Source organism: Aedes albopictus, chromosome 1, assembly GCF_035046485.1.
Source record: "Aedes albopictus strain Foshan chromosome 1, AalbF5, whole genome shotgun sequence".
Classification (NCBI taxonomy): domain Eukaryota; kingdom Metazoa; phylum Arthropoda; class Insecta; order Diptera; family Culicidae; genus Aedes; species Aedes albopictus.
The window spans coordinates 212,630,187-212,648,183 of NC_085136.1; the positions used below are offsets into that span (position 1 = coordinate 212,630,187).

The 17,997-nt window shown below is 37.3% G+C and overlaps 1 protein-coding gene across 1 annotated transcript in view; it reads left to right on the forward strand.

Annotated features, from left to right (window-relative positions):
• The window catches only part of LOC109430330 (tubby-related protein 4), a gene marked incomplete in the record, with an annotated part of 266,514 nt that overhangs the window by 53,160 nt on the left and 195,357 nt on the right, over nt 1–17,997 (forward strand).

Consider the following 17,997-nt stretch of genomic DNA (forward strand, 5'->3'; position numbering starts at 1 on the left):
TTTGGTCAACATTTAGGTACTAATATTCTAAAGCAATATAATATAACAAACTAACCAAATCAGATTAATTCAACCACTCCTGAGAAAAAATGTTTGACGCTCCAGAACACTTGGCAGTGGCATCATTCAAACAAACATGATAAACATGTCAATGTGCATATAAAAACGAATTTCACTATAAAAATTAAAATGAAACGAAATGGATTAAAGTCTTTTGAAATTACTTTAAGTACCGTGATTTCGGGTGAAATTGATCACTTTTCACAGTTTTTGGCTTCTAATTTTTGAATAATTATCGATATGGTCAAACTCAAAACTTTAAAACAAGTAGGACCACGGATTTCATCAGTCAACGAGGTTGAAACTTTTACTGCAAATCATTTTATTGCAATAAATATCATTTAAAATAAAAAATCAGAAAATTTAGTTTTGGGGTGAAATTGATCACTCAGTGAAATGTCTTTGTAATTGCTGGAAATAAATTTTCCATCTGAATTATCCACCCAGAATGCGAAAAGCTTTGTAAAACTTATACAAGTTTAGTAAATTCTAAATTATTTAAATTTAAACTTTAATAAATCTAACGAAAACGCCTAAAAGTATGCAATTTCAATACTAGACAAGTCATTACTTTAGAAAAAGTACAATTTTATGCATAAATATCAATATTTGTAGAACTTTTGATGACGAAATCGGGTTTAGCGAACACTTGGCAGCTATAAACATTCATTCGAATATTTATTCCATGTGCGATACAGCTACGGTAACAAAAGTTTGAAAGTGTCTTTGAAAATCGCCAAACACGCAGTTTCGGAAAATATTAAATTTAATACAGAAATATATGACTTATTACCGTCGTTGGGGGTGAGAATGGGTCAAAAAAGGATACTCGAAGATTGTTTGTTAAATAACAAATACAATTGAAGTCAGAATAACCTTTTATTTGGTATGAATACTCTTCTATGTGATATTGATAGTTTAGCAAGAAAGTATTACATTATATGAATTTCTTACTAAACTACAAATGTTTGAAAATTGACCCAATCTCACCCCTTAGAGGGGGTGAGAATGGGTCAAAGCATTCAAAATCGCCTATCTTTGAATATAAGTTAATTTTATTGATCATATCTAGTAAGCCTACTTAAAAAACAATATAACCATGACTAAAAAAAACTTTGGTAATTTTAAAAGATGATTAACCCACCTAAAAAGGCTAATACAACCGAAAAAATTGTTGAAATTTGATAAAATCACGTTTGTATGTTGTATCGCTAATTTTAGCCACCATAATCATCCTCATTTAAAGTTTCAACCTCCATGAAAGGAGGGGGATTACAGTGAGGGATGGACGCATTGAAAGATTGCATGAGAAATGTTTAACCAAACCAAAATTCGACGTTCATTCATTTTCCGACATTGTACTATGGCACCGGTTTAATAGCCCCTGTATTTCCTAATTCCCACTACTGTCTAGTAGCTTCAGGATATTTCCTTAAAATTTCAAAAATGAGTGGAGAAGAAGAACGTTTTTAAGTCTATTTTGCGAGCTTACGATATTGCAGTACACTAAACGTTAAATGATGATTAAAGGAGCTGTCCATGTCCATGTTTATTGTTATAAATGATTTTAGGCACTAAACATATGAACACACTCGCTTGACACTTCTGCGACATATTTTCGAAAAAAATCGTACTTTTATGAAGATACGGTAAACATGGCACCACTCTTACATAAAATAAGGACTGGATAACAAGTTGAATTTTTAGTTAAGGTTATGTGCACTCGATTACTTGCTTGACCCAATCTCACCCCCATTTTTAATATTTAGACATAGGGTCGAAAATATTGAACTTTTATATAAAAAGTTCATTGACAGCCCACTTTTTTCGTTGCATCAACCAGGTAATACCTACAGCTAATCACTTATAAGAAAATTTATGGTTAGGTGCTTGTGTGGAACATTGCGAAGGAGAAATTTTTTCACAGTGATTTACTAGTAGTTTCATCATATAAGTTTAACCACAATTTGAACAAAAAACGATTATTGCTAAACATCTTTTTCTGCATCATGACGTGTAAAAACATCTCCTCTTTAAAATACTATAAAGTTTTCAATATAAATTAGCCATAGTTGATGAGCTATTTAAAATTTTATGTTTCTCCGTTTTGACCCAATCTCACCCCCCAGACCCATTGTCACCCCCATCGACGGTATATGTAAAACATGTAAACTCATCATTCAATAACCCTTGAGCCAGATGTTAATCATTTTCTACAAATTGTTTTAAGTTCAAAGCTTTATTTTTGACAAATAAAAACTGCCCGCACGTTGATCAATTTCTCCCCACTGATAAATTTCACCCGACATCACGGTACCGTAAACCGGGGTCTAATTGATAAGCGGGGTGAAATTGATCATTCGCGGACTAAACTGTAATTCAATATTAGTTACTTCTACACGTCGTTATGATCATAAAAATGCTTAATTCATCTAGTTCATAGATGTCTAGAGATGAGTGTAGAATTTTCAGTTTTTGGAAAAAGCTAGTCTTGTATTACTTTTTAACACTTAAACTACTGAGGGGGTAAAAACTCCCGCGAACTACCAAGGGTCCAAAAAAAGTCGGAAGTCCAACTTTGACAAGGCGTTTCTCGGTCGTTTTTCTACCGATTTCAAAACTTTTTTTTGCGATGGAACCGGACAGGTTTCAAGATCATCGTCCATTTAAAAAAATATAAAATAGATGCGTCTACCCAAAGTTATTAAGCAAAAGGCACTTCCTAGTTTTTTTGAGAGTGCATTTTTTGCGCACATTGATCAATGAAACAACATTTAAAGCGATGACATATGGTTTTTTCGACTCTAAATCATGCGTACAGCTGGAGTGAACATGTTTATGCAAAATTAGTGATTTTTCAGTACACTGATATTTTATCTTACTCAAAAAACTGCTAAAATACCCTATTTTTCACATAAAACAAGCAATAAATCAAAATTCAAAGCGATGACATATAGTTTTTTTGGTCTTAAATTGTTCGTAGGATTGTACTCGACATTTTTGATGAACAATGAAAATGTTCTAATTACACTCTTATTTTGTTTTACCCGGAAAACTACGAAAATTCCATGCTTTTTACACAAAGTAGTCAACAAAACTAAATTTCAAACGATAACATCTAGTTTTTTAGCCTTGAAATGTTCGTAGCAGTTTGGGGGACATACTTGAAGAAAAATAGTGATGTTTTCGTTACACTCAAATTTTGATTCACTCAAAAATTAACGAAAGTACCACATTTTTCACGCAAAGTGGTTAACAAAAATAATGGCTTACAATGCAAAGCGGTTTTTTACCTTTAAATTATTCGTGAAAGCGTACTGGATGTTTTTGATGAGTAATAGTGATGTTTTCATGACACACTTAATTTATTTTACTCGAAAAGCTGCAAAAATACCATAATTTTCATACAAAACAGCCAATAAAACAAAATTAAAAGCCATAACATGTAGTTGTATGGCCTTAAATTTTCCGTTACAATGTACTGGACCTGTTTTTGATAAAATGTTGATGTTTACGTTACACTTATATTTTGTTTTATAAAAAATGTACGAAAATACCACAAAAAAGGATTTTATTTGAACAACCCTAGTGAACTTTTTATTACAGTCATATTTTATTTCACTCAAATAATCAACAAATAAAAATATAAGGCAATGCATTCTGGTTTTGGAACTGGGAAATCTCGGAAAAAGCTCTGGTAGGAAATATTTAGAAAATTCATGAAAGAACTCTGAAAATCTCTAAGAGAAATCCTGGGAGAAACTCCGGATGAAAACCAGCGAAAAAAATTCAGGAGAAATATCGGAAAACTCTTTGGCAGAAATTCCAGAAGTAATTATCGAAAATCTCTAAAAATATCGAAAAAACCACGGAAGGAACTACCTATTAATGGGAGCAAAAAAAAAAAGAAAAACACTTTGCATGGGAACTAGGATGGAAACTTGAGAGAACTGGAGAAAGCCAAAAAAAAACTTCGAAAATTCTCCAGGACAAAAAATAAGAGATTCCTGAAAAAAATATGATAATATTCTAAATGATTCTTTGATGGATTCACTGAGAAAATCTATGGAAGGTTTTCTAAATGAATCCTTGGAGAAATTTATCAAGCAATCGCTAGAGGAATTTCTGATGAAAACCCAAAGGAATAATTCACGGAAACATTTCAAAAGTTTTCTAAAAGAATTCCTCGAGAAATAGAACCCCTAAATAAATTCCGCATGCATCCTTGATGTTTTTGAAAATATCCCTAAAACAATCTCTGGAATATTTTTGAAAGATTTTCGAAAAGAACTCACGACAAAATATTTTGAAAGAATCTTTGGAAGATATCCTATAATATAAATGCAAATTTTGGGAAATTTCTGAAAAACAAATGTATATAGAAGAGTTTCTGAAGCAATACCGCAAAACGGGGTAGCTTTGATAGTTTTTCAGCAAATTTCCCTAATATTATTCCATGTGTTTTTCCTGATTTATTAATTTTAAAACAAATACCGGCGTCTCAGTTATAATTGCAATGTAAGGATTGGACAGTTTTAATTGTTTTGGGTGATCAATATTTTTTCATATGAGCGAGAATCACATTTTCATTTTGGGGAAACTTTGATAGTGCTCTGAAAAACATATTAAATCCCAAAAAATATTACAGATTGCAACGCAAAGAGTATCAGTATGATGGGAAAAGCCGTATGAAACATGTTAGGTTCCCGAGCAGAAGGGAATAACAACAGCATAAGGAGCTGTGTTATTTGGGCAAAATAACTGAACAATAAAATCGATTATTTCTAAGTTATTACCATAACATTCATTCATTTCATTTATTTAGTTCACATCAAATTCATGATAATACTGAATCAACAATTTGCCGCCATAATACTCGATTTGCAGCTGCAGCTCTCCATCCTCGGTCACGCCCAACACTCGCCAGATCACGCTCCACCTGGTCCGCCCATCGTGCTCTCTGCGCTCCACGCCTTCTTGTGCCAACCGGATCAGTTGCAAACACCAGCTTTGCAGGGTTGTTGTCCGGCATTCTTGCAACATGCCCTGCCCACCGTATCCTTCCGGCTTTGGTCACCTTCTGGATGCTGGGTTCGCCGTAAAGTGCAGCGAGCTCGTGGTTCATTCTTCTCCGCCACACACCGTTCTCCTGCACACCGCCGAAGATCGTCCTTAACATATTGTGTTATAAACATGTCTGTCATAAGCGGCAAAATAACAAATTTCATAACAAAAAAATGTTCCTGGGAAACCATTTCAATAACTTGTTTTGTTAGTTTCAATAACAACTTTATAACAGTGGATTCGGAAAATATTTCAATAACAAATTTTGATATTAATATGTTATTGATAATAATCGGAGAACAGAATTTGCTATGATATCAAACTCGTTACTAAATAAGTTATAATACTTATTATATAAAATTATTCGCTTGTCTCACAAGCCCGCCAATAACATGAGGTTAATCACTCCGACGTTAGAAATATTTTCAGCTTTTAATTCATTCTAAGAGATTTGAAGTCGCAAGATAATCAAACTTTAGTGATTTCTATATTATCAAATACGACGAGCTTCGATTTTCACCTGTAATTTATAAACTATTCTACTTTGATTGTTTTCGGAGCACGGTTTTGAAATCAACACGTGTACTTGAAAAAGTTTGATCGTCGATAGCAATTTGTGACTTCTGTTTTGTTTTTCATTTTCAGCATAGAAACTGAAGAATTTTTAGAATGCTCAACAGTTTTGCAGAAAATTTTTGGGATATTGGAAATATTGTACAGATTATAACATTTTTCTGGAAACTTTGTTTTAATTCCTCCGATTTTTTCCTGGATTCAAGAATTATGTCGAATATACTTCCTGGATTCTACAAGGATTCCACCAAAATGTTTTCTATAATTTCTCCTGAACTTCCTCTGATGATTCCTACAGGACTTTCACCAGAATTTTTTGCAATATTGATTGATTTTGTACCGATTTTTCGAACCCTCTAAGCAGAATACCCTCTTCGAATGAGTGTAATCAGTTTCGTACCTTTTAATTCCGCCCTATGTTGCTTATCCTTTGATATGGATAAGCAACATAGGGCGAAATTAAAAGGTACGAAACTGATTACACTCATTCGAAAAAAAAAGATTAATTGATTTGTCTTTATTTAAGAGACTTGGCTGGTTCGTATCTATTTTTTTGCATTTTTTTTCTGAAATCCCTCTATTTAAGGATTCCGTCAAAAACTTCTTATATGTTTATCAAGTGACTTTGTCATAAAATTCTTCTAGAAATTCGTCGACAGATTTGGTCATTAACTTTTCCATAAATGACTCCAAAAATCTTCCAGAAATTTCTCCGGGAGTTCATCTGCGGAATCTTTTATGGATTTTCAAAGAATTCTCTAGAAATTCCTTTAGAATACTGCATAGAATCCCTTCAAGGATTTCTTCAGAATTTCCTGTGATCATTAGTCCTGAAGTTCATTTTAAGATTTCTCTGAAAATTTCTTTGAGGATTTCACCAGGAGTTTTTCCGAAAGATTCTCCAGGAGTTTTTCAAAAGGTTCTGTTAAGAATTCTAATAATTGCTCAGAAGAATTACCTTCGAAATTTCCAAGAAAATTACGCGAGGAGTTCTCTTGAAGACTTCTCCAGAGATTTATCGATTGTTCCTCCAGAACTTCCAAGTGCTTATCGGGAAATTATACACTAAGGTCTTTTTTTACACGGGTAGTTTTTCTGCTTTAACTCGGTCAATTTTGAACCTACCTATCTGATTTTCCGTACACAGGTAGTACTAACCGTGTCTACCTGTGTACAAATTTTCATGTGAATTGGCCCAAAATTTTAAAGCAGAGTTAAAGCAGAAAAACTACCCGTGTAAAAAAAAGACCTTAGTTATATGGAATTCTTAAAAGTAGTCGTTTAGAAATTTCCTTCTTAACTGAATACAAAAATTGAACAACACAAATGGACAGGTCATAATTGTCGAATTGTTGCTGTGATTTCAAAACTTGTTACTGTTGTGCTATTGCTGATAAGTCGATCAATACTACAACAATAACTAAACTTGTACTTTAACAAAATATGTTTTTAAATGTAATTTAGTTAATGTATATCAATAGCTTCATTATAACAAAATGAGATTGTCCAACAAAATTTGTTATGGAAAAGCTATGCCTTGATAATTTAATAATAACAAAACAAGATATAAAAACAGGTTATGTGATTTCGTAGTTATTAACTTGCTATTCTCCTCTGCTCGGGTTAATTTATTGTATCAAAACATGAATAATTTTATAAAATTATAAATAACAAAGTTAGTCAGTACTCCACTTGAGTGAAAATCTCAGTGCTTTTAGCTATCAAAAATAATTATCTGCGTAAAAATATATTTTTTAAGGTACATCAACATATATGCTGCGCATAGTAAGTTCTCTTTATTTGAGTTGTTTTTTTTTATTTTTTTATAAACAAATTTAGAAAACAACGAGTGTATTTGAAAGATCACTATTGTTTATGAAACAAGTATAGTACTTTTTTACAATTAATTTCATGGCAAAAAACTATAATGCATTGACTCCAATTTTTATTTGATGGCTACTTTGTGTGCAAAATGTGGTATTTTCCTAGTATTTTGAGTGATATAAAATATGAGTGTAATAAAAACATCACTAAGGTTGTTCAAATGAATCCACTACCCAACTACGATATAGGGTATGTGTGCCATCAGTAATCTCATGCTCCCATATTCATCTTATTCGAAAACAAGCGATTACGGCACCGATTGATTCCGTTCTTTCTGTTTTCATGGGTCAAAAATAAGAAACAAAACAAACAGCGCTTCAATCCTTTGTTTTTCGTAGGATGAAAATGGGAGCCACATGCTTAAGAAGGGAACCAATACCCTATTCAAAGTTGAATTACTACATATCATTAGTTTAAATTTTGGCTTATTCGCTTTTTTGTGGTATTTTCGTACATTTTTTTATAAAACAAAATATTAGTGTAATGTAAACATCAACATTTTATCACTGGACCTGCAGTACATTGTAACGGAAAATTTAAGGCCATACAACTACATGTTATGGCTTTAAATTTTGTTTTATTGACTGTTTTGTATGAAAATTATGGTATTTTTGTAGCTTTTCGAATAAAATAAATTAAGTGTGTCATGAAAACATCACTATTACTCATCAAGAACGTCCAGTACGCTTTCACGAATAATTTAAAGGTAAAAAACCGCTTTGCATTGTAAGCCATTATTTTTGTTAACCACTTTGCGTGAAAAATGTGGTACTTTCGTTAATTTTTGAGTGAATCAAAATTTGAGTGTAACGAAAACATCACTATTTTTCTTCAAGTATGTCCCCCAAACTGCTACGAACATTTCAAGGCTAAAAAACTAGATGTTATCGTTTGAAATTTAGTTTTGTTGACTACTTTGTGTAAAAAGCATGGAATTTTCGTAGTTTTCCGGGTAAAACAAAATAAGAGTAAATAAAAGAAAATCGGGTTAAGTACGGTTCCTTTGAATTCCACTAAGAATTTGCATCCTTTGACAGATACGTATTTCGACCTCAACTGTAAGGTCGTCTTCAGTATCTTGTACTTGACTCGACTGAAGAGATCCATCGCATTCAACACGTCTCATACATCATAGGTAAAAATAATAGGTAGCTTAATCTAGGTAGTTTTTTTTTTTTTTCCGAGCATGCAAAAACTTATATCTATATTAACCTCCACCATAGAATAGGTAAAATTTCCCTCCACCACCGAATAGGTGCATTTCCCTCCAGCACAGGATAGGTAAACAAAGTTCATGTATCACAGGTACATTATGAGACGCACGCCATACGAGCGTGCTTAGGGGGTAATAATTTGAAAAGCCACGAACTTCCATTGCCTTGATCCTTATTCAACAGCGTGTTAGGTACCTGTTTGTATATCTCTAGACTCTCAGCAACGTCCAATTTCCAAGGTGAAGTTACATTTCGCAAAATTTGAATATCCTCTGCAGTTACAGGGTGGCCCTCCTCAAAGACATGTTCAGCAACTTTCGACCTGAAATCGTATTCCAAACCTCTATTCACTGTCCTCTGCGCCTTTCCCACCTCCGCCATATGTTCCCTGAATCTAACCTCCAAAGACCGTTTTGTTTGACCAACGTAGACCTTATCACAATGGGAGCAACTGATTTTGTAAACGCCAGCCTTGTTTAGGGTGTTGACCGGATCCTTTGTAGAGCCTAATGAAGTCTTCAACTGATTGCTTCTGCTAGAAAATACTAAATCGATCCCGAAATTTCTGAACCTAGAACGTAAATTATTAGTGATGTGTTGATCGAAGGGGACTGATACTCGCTTCAAAGATTCTGAAATAGGGGTAAGAGTTGTTAGGGATCCTCGATATCGCAACCTCTCCTTTTTGTCAATGATGGCCTGAAGCTGCCATCTTATGTTGGAAGGAGTGATTCGACGAATAGGGGATGACACGCATGGTATTGGTAGGTTTCCTGTAAATCTCGAATTCGAACGACGAACTGTCTTCCCTCTTAACTAATAGATCCAAAAATGGAAGTTTTCCCTCCTTTTCTTCCTCGTGAGTGAACCTGATATCCTTATGTACATTGTTGATGACCTCTAGAACCTTAGATAAAGCTTCCCGTTTGATCACACTGAAAATATCGTCGACGTACCTCCACCATTTCTCCGGAAGTAAACCTTGCTCCTTAAGCTTGGTTTCTAAATTTGCCATGAAAAGCTCGCATAAAAATGGGGATAGGGGATTTCCCATGGGGGCACCTTTGGTCTGCTTGTAGAACTGTCCACGGAATTGGAAGTAATTCTCATCCATGCACAGTCTGGCCAAACGTAAATAAGTCCTAACTTTTCCTTTCCAAGCTGCGTCAGACTTTTGGGGTAGTAACCAATCCTCGAGAAGATTAAGAGCATCCTTTACAGGGACACTTGGGAATAGTGCTGCGACGTCGAAAGAAACCATAATCTCGTCTTCCTTGATGGTTCCTGATTCCAACAACTTTTGGGTGAATTCCTGAGTGTTTTTGACCGAACTATCCCTATCCCTATCCCCATTTTTATGCGAGCTTTTCATGGCAAATTTAGAAACCAAGCTTAAGGAGCAAGGTTTACTTCCGGAGAAATGGTGGAGGTACGTCGACGATATTTTCAGTGTGATCAAACGGGAAGCTTTATCTAAGGTTCTAGAGGTCATCAACAATGTACATAAGGATATCAGGTTCACTCACGAGGAAGAAAAGGAGGGAAAACTTCCATTTTTGGATCTATTAGTTAAGAGGGAAGACAGTTCGTCGTTCGAATTCGAGATTTACAGGAAACCTACCAATACCATGCGTGTCATCCCCTATTCGTCGAATCACTCCTTCCAACATAAGATGGCAGCTTCAGGCCATCATTGACAAAAAGGAGAGGTTGCGATATCGAGGATCCCTAACAACTCTTACCCCTATTTCAGAATCTTTGAAGCGAGTATCAGTCCCCTTCGATCAACACATCACTAATAATTTACGTTCTAGGTTCAGAAATTTCGGGATCGATTTAGTATTTTCTAGCAGAAGCAATCAGTTGAAGACTTCATTAGGCTCTACAAAGGATCCGGTCAACACCCTAAACAAGGCTGGCGTTTACAAAATCAGTTGCTCCCATTGTGATAAGGTCTACGTTGGTCAAACAAAACGGTCTTTGGAGGTTAGATTCAGGGAACATATGGCGGAGGTGGGAAAGGCGCAGAGGACAGTGAATAGAGGTTTGGAATACGATTTCAGGTCGAAAGTTGCTGAACATGTCTTTGAGGAGGGCCACCCTGTAACTGCAGAGGATATTCAAATTTTGCGAAATGTAACTTCACCTTGGAAATTGGACGTTGCTGAGAGTCTAGAGATATACAAACAGGTACCTAACACGCTGTTGAATAAGGATCAAGGCAATGGAAGTTCGTGGCTTTTCAAATTATTACCCCCTAAGCACGCTCGTATGGCGTGCGTCTCATAATGTACCTGTGATACATGAACTTTGTTTACCTATCCTGTGCTGGAGGGAAATGCACCTATTCGGTGGTGGAGGGAAATTTTACCTATTCTATGGTGGAGGTTAATATAGATATAAGTTTTTGCATGCTCGGAAAAAAAAAAAAAAAATCTACCTAGATTAAGCTACCTATTATTTTTACCTATGATGTATGAGACGTGTTGAATGCGATGGATCTCTTCAGTCGAGTCAAGTACAAGACACTGAAGACGACCTTACAGTTGAGGTCGAAATACGTATCTGTCAAAGGATGCAAATTCTTAGTGGAATTCAAAGGAACCGTACTTAACCCGATTTTCTTTTATTTACAGATATTCCCCTAACAAGCCCAGGTTAATCATCAAAATAAGAGTGCAATTGGAACATTTTCATTGTTCATCAAAAATGTCGAGTACAATCCTACGAACAATTTAAGACCAAAAAAACTGTATGTCATCGCTTTGAATTTTGATTTATTGCTTGTTTTATGTGAAAAATAGGGTATTTTAGCAGTTTTTTGAGTAAGATAAAATATCAATGTACTGAAAAATCACTAATTTTGCATAAACATGTTCACTCCAGCTGTACGCATGATTTAGAGTCGAAAAAACCATATGTCATCGCTTTAAATTTTGTTTTATTGATCAATGTGCGCAAAAAATGCGCTCTCAAAAAGCTAGGAAGTGCCTTTTGCTTAATAACTTTGGGTAGACGCATCTATTTTATATTTTTTTTTAAATGGACGATGATCTTGAAACCTGTCCGGTTCCATCGCAAAAAAAAAGTTTTGAAATCGGTAGAAAAACGACCGAGAAATGCCTTGTCAAAGTTGGACTTCCGACTTTTTTTGGACCCTTGGTAGTTTAGGAGTTAAAGGGTGTTCAATGTGTTTCTTACATAACCGAAACCGTTAGGTTCACATTTTTGTGGGAGCTTGATTTTGATGTAGTGTGGCTATTCTGGACATGACTCAGTTTCAACAGTTTCAATTCTAGTTGAAAAAGTGATTTAATGTGGTTGAAGTAGTTTATTTTAATGGAAAATTGCATACCTTCAGGAGTTTAATGGTCAATTCCAAAATTTCAAATTGCTATTTTACAGCGATTTCATTAGTTGTAAGAGTTTTGACGCGTTATTCGTGTTCAGAAGATCAATATTTAGTGGAAAAGGCAATTTTCTGTTCTTACCGATGTTCAATTGTATGCTGATCAATATCGCTCCAAAACGGCATTTTTCATGTTTGAAGTTATTTGACTTTAAGTTGAAGTTATATTGAACAAAATTATGTCAGGTATTTTCATGGGGATCCACCCGGTATTGGTTTTAAAGAAATTCTTTTGAAAATATTTGAATCACTACAAATGTTATCTGCAAATGTTGTTTGAAAATGATCAATTTGGCCCCGGTTTACGGTACTACGAAGAATTTCCGAATCTCAACGCCGGGGATTATATGTATCTCTCAATTTCCTGCATTAAAAAGTGCCTAAATAACATATATGTTTAGATATTTAAGGCAGGATTAAACCATTATATATTAAAGAAATTTTATTATCCAATTCTATAAAAAAAACAAGTCTCGCTGGTGATGATGAACCTGGGCGTGTTGGATGGAATACCTGTAAGTAAAAGAAAACCGGGTAAGGTTATGTTCATTTTAATTCCAATAAGAATTCCCATCCTTTGACAGATACGTATTTCGACTTCAACTGCAAGGTCATCTCCAGTGGTTAAAATGGCATCACTTGATATGAACCATCTCTGTTGAATTTTCATCATTTAAACGAGCCGTCCAAAATACAAGCCTAGACGCAAACCCTACCAATACAATAACACATTTCACAACTACACTGTCTGGTCGTGAAGGAAAAGTCCATTCATCCACCCACCGACCATCCACTGAAATAACACCCACCCTGAAACAGGACACCGCCAATATCCTGCGCTCGTCTCTGTGTGTGTTCCATTCTGCTGACTGTTCCGTCCGAGCATTAGCACATGGTTTTTCCCGACCCCACCCGTGTTCGTCTGCGCCATTCCATCACACAAAATTTAGTTTGCCGCCAAGCCGTCGTCGTCGTCGTCGGCGTTATGGGTGGCAGCAACGGAAAGTGCTTATTCACAAGCATCGAAGCTTGTCTGCGTGTGTATAATGGATACCGTGAGGTAAGCCTGTTATCACCTACAACTAGGCCTAGGTTCTCAAACTAGCATCGAACATTCAGCTTTTGTTATTTCTTTTGTGTGTTTTGATCCGAATCATAATCATATTATCGTTTTGATTCTAATTCAGTCCAAAAGATAAAAGACGGATTTACAAAATATAATGAAAACCATAAACTTCTATCAACAGACACATTTTTTCATGCATAATTACGTGCTGATAGCACGAGCGAGACCGTACTTCATACATTGTAAATAGAACTGTTTTAAGTCTTAGCTGAAAATCAATAGTTTTATTTTGATATTATTAACAGTTTTATTTTTTATTTTGTTGAAAAAACAAAAACTGCCACTCTCCATCCTCGGTCACGCCCAGTGCTCGCTAGATCACGCCCCATTTCTCGTTCCACCTGGTCCGCCCATCGTGCTCTCTGCATTTCACGCCTTTATACATCAACAGGATCATTAGCGAACACAAACTTTGCAGGGTTTTTGTCCAGCATTCTTGCAACATTTCCTGCCCACCGTATGCGCTCGGTTTCGACGAAAGATGATCTGGGATAAGACTTTGAGCTGCATTCAAAATAGTAATCGCTCTGAAGTTCTTACATTCCAAATGGTTGTCTTTCTTGTGAATGGAGCAGATTACCGCTTCCTTCCAATCCTCCCCACTATCCTTACATTGCTATTTTGTTGGTTGTGAGCAGGTAAATTACGTGGGCAACGTGGGAGTTGGATTATTTCTGCCCTCTGCTGCACTGACGCAGTCGTTTCATCTTTGGTTTGGCGTCCAACTCCTCCCTTTTCCACGCCATTTAGGTGCTCATCGAAGTGTTGCTTCCACCTTTCAATCATCTCTCGTCCTTCCGTCAGGAGGCTGCCCTCTTTATCATCATAGATTTCGGTTCGCGGCACAAATCCTATGCTTAGTGCATTGAGCCTCTGGTAAAACTTTAGTGTTTCTTAGGATCAGCATAGCAGAAAAGAGGTGCGACTATTGTTTCCCGATTCTGTTTGGAACGTTCTGTCGGGTTCCTTGCTGCAACACTACCGCCCGCGCTAAGTTCTTGTTCTCCAAAATCGCTCTACACTCGCCATCGAACCATTAGTTCCTTCGACTCCGTTCCAACCGATGGTACTGTCGGCTGCGCGTGAACATAAAACGAAGCCACACCATTCATTTTCAACTGCACAAATCTGAAGAATCAAATGGCTGTTTACGCTGAAAAGTTAATGGATTAGTCACAACCAGAAAGTTACCAATCGATCAATTTTTCAGGGCAAACCATCATTTGGTTTTTAAGATTTGTGTTATTGAAAATTAGGAGTATGGCTTTGTCAGTTGTTAGGAGAACGTGCCTCTCGATCCGACCTACGATATCTCTAAAGTGGACACATCGAGCCTGATCTCGTCTGGCAACGCTGTTTCGAGATTCTGTGCGTATGCAGAGGCTGTTTCAGTCGCTTTAGATTGTATTGTAGCAGTCGCCGATATTATTCATTTGAACAAATTGATCTATATACCGATGAATCACCGGCTCATTCCCCTGCTCTTTTGGCAATAGAATCACACCTCTTGCTCCCGGAAGGAATCCCGGTGATATTTGCTGGAAGATTCGCAAAACTTCTGGTGAAAACCCGGAAGGGATCCTTTGAAGTCCCAAAAATAATCCTGGAATAATCCCAGGGATAACGTCTGAAACAACCCCAAGAAGAATTTCAGATGAAGTTCTGTGAGAACTCCTAAACAAATTCTAAAATAAATTTTTAGAGATACAACGGGAGGTATGCCTGATGGATTCCTAGGAAAAATTGATGAGCTAATTCTAGATGAAACTTCACGATGCATTATAGAAGGGATTCCGGTAGGAATCTTCGAACGAATTCCTAAAGACATTTCAGAAGGAATTTATGGAAGAATCCATTCTTGAAGGAATCTCACAACCACGGAAGTAATTCCGGAGAAATGTCGGAACGAATATCTGTGAAATTTCTGAAGGAGTTTCTGGCGGGAGGCCAACAATTTTCGAAATTGAATCGTAATGCCCTTATATGAAACGACAAAGACTTAGACATATTTTCCTTTGCAACCGCGGCGTGCAGTGCTCGACTTCAACAGCCACAAATCCCATCTATCGTTCCGCCCTCTCCTCAGTACGTGCTTGCTGCATCCATCGCCTAGTTTTGAGACGCAGTTCAAGTTCACAATTAGCTTGAGGCCAATTCCTAAAGGGGACTTTCTTGGGCATGGTGGCATAACATGCACGCTAGAGCACCGTTTAGTTCGAGTAAGGTTCGCTTACGACGCGGGGTCCCTACCCGAGCAGGAGAAAATAGCTGAAGAATAACTAACTCAGGTATGGAAAACCGAATACCTACAACCTGAATGAGGTATTAAGTAGCCCTGCATAAGAGGTAAAATACCTAAAATCATAACTGGTGTGTATTCTGTGCATAACGCGTGAATAATGATATTAGGTATGGCAATACCTAAATAATAATCGGCGATATTCCCATACAAATAGCGATTTTTCCATAATTCAATAATACCTCAAGCAGTCCTCAACACCAAACCAATAACTCGTTGAAGTATTGCATCAATACCTGCAAAATACCAAAATAAGTTATTTTCAATACCTGGACAACCGACCAATACCTTGTCTTGGTATGATATCTGACTTTGGTATGCTCTAGTTATGTGGCAGTTATTCATTCCTGCTCGGGTATCTAAACAACTCGTTGCCAAAATATGGCGTCTTCTATCTACGATGGCTGGGTCTTGTAGCACCTTCCTCTGTATACTGCGTGCTGTTTTTATATTTGATACTACAGCAAATCACCAGGTGTTCGCTGTGAATGTAGACGTTCACACGCTATTCTCCCCGGTCTTGGCCTCGTCAACTCCGCCGTCGTATGGTCCATTGTCCTCCCGGCGTCCATATTGCCGCTGTTTTGAACACGTCCTCAACTCAATCACCGTTTCTGGCGGGTACGCCTATGTACCCTGTGTGACATCTGCAACGCAGACGTCGTCAAAACCCTAGATCACATTACTCGCTTTCGTAAGACCTCACTAGAAGTCACCCCGTCACCCCGAAACACCCCGTCGATTCGGCAATAAATAACGTTCTAACGAAACAAACCTCTTTCAGCATTCGAATGCATAAAGTCGTTCAACGACACGATTCCAATTGCAGCCAGGGACTCTAACCCGTCATGCTCATATTTCAATATGACTATGTCGTGCCTGTTGCCAAGGCCTCAATCGGTATATCGCCTTCTCCGACCTTCCGTTCTATCTCTTTTCTCTCTCTCTTGGTTAGTCTCCCGTATTCACCATATTGATCACTGATTGGTACACTCGTCTAGATGTGAAATGTTGATTTTTTTCTGTTTTCCAAGGTCACTAGTAATCCTAGCTAGATTGCTGTACAAAATTTTTTGCGAATTTAACGATTTTGCGGACACTGAAGCTGATTTTGTAAATGTGCAAGGGTTACACATTTTTGGTGTAGTCTGGAAATTATGCACTTTAGTGCTGAGCGGCGTTAGCGTGAAGGGAGGAAATGTTCTCCTCCCCTCTTCTCTTCTTGGCGTAACGTCCTCACTGGGACAAAGCCTGCTTCTCAGCTTAGTGTTCTATGAGCACTTCCACAGTTTTTAACTGAGAGCTTCCTCTGCCAATGACCATTTTGCATGTGTATATCGTGTGGCAGGCACGAAGATACTCTATGCCAAAGGAAGTCAAGGAAATTTCCTTTACGAAAATATCCTGGACCGACCGGGAATCGAACCCGTCACCCTGAGCATGGTCATGCTGAATACCCGTGCGTTTACCGCTTCGGCTATATAGGCCCCTCGGGAAATGTACAGACCGGTAATCGGGCGAAACAGCCTGCACGCCGTATCGAATGATAACGGCCAGCGATGCGTAAACTTTGCAGCCTCCCGCGGTATGGTAGTCCGAAGAACCTTTTTCCCCCGCAAAGATATCCACAAAGCCACCTGGAGATCACCCGATCATCAAACAGAAAACCAAATCGACCACGTTCTAATCGACGGTAAATCCTTCTCGGATATAACCATTGTCCGCACATACAGAAGTGCGAATATAGATTCGGATTACTACTTAGTCGCTGTATGCATGCGCTCAAAACTTTCGACAGTTATCACCACCAGGGGCCTACATCGTCGAAACCAAAACATGACGCTGAAAGCGAGCGCCCATCAGCATCGGACGGACGCCGACGACGGGAACATTCAAAACAACATGCATGCGCTTCGCTTCATCCGCCCTTCTTGTCACTTTCTTCGACGCAACGACGGGTGGCGGCTCATTTTCACACCGACTGGGAATCAATTGAAATTTTCAAATTGTCTAAAATGTATGTTTGCTTAATATTTTTATGGGTAATAAACTATTTCAGTAAAATATGCATAGCGTACATTAACATTACACAGATTTGACAGTTGTTACACTCATTAATTGAGTTATAACAGAGAAATTCATTCGAAGTCGACCGAGCGTGCGTGAGCTTGTGAGTGCGAAACAAAGTGGCATCTGCGACGACGCAGCAGCGTCGGTTCATCGGTGACGATGACAGTCGGGCTGAGCGACGACGACGGCGCCTTGTTTCCATTGACGATTGAAAACATTGTTTACAATCTTCGCCTGAAAATTTCAATTGAAATTGAAAATGTAGGGCCCTGATCACCACGCGTCGAAATCGAACGCC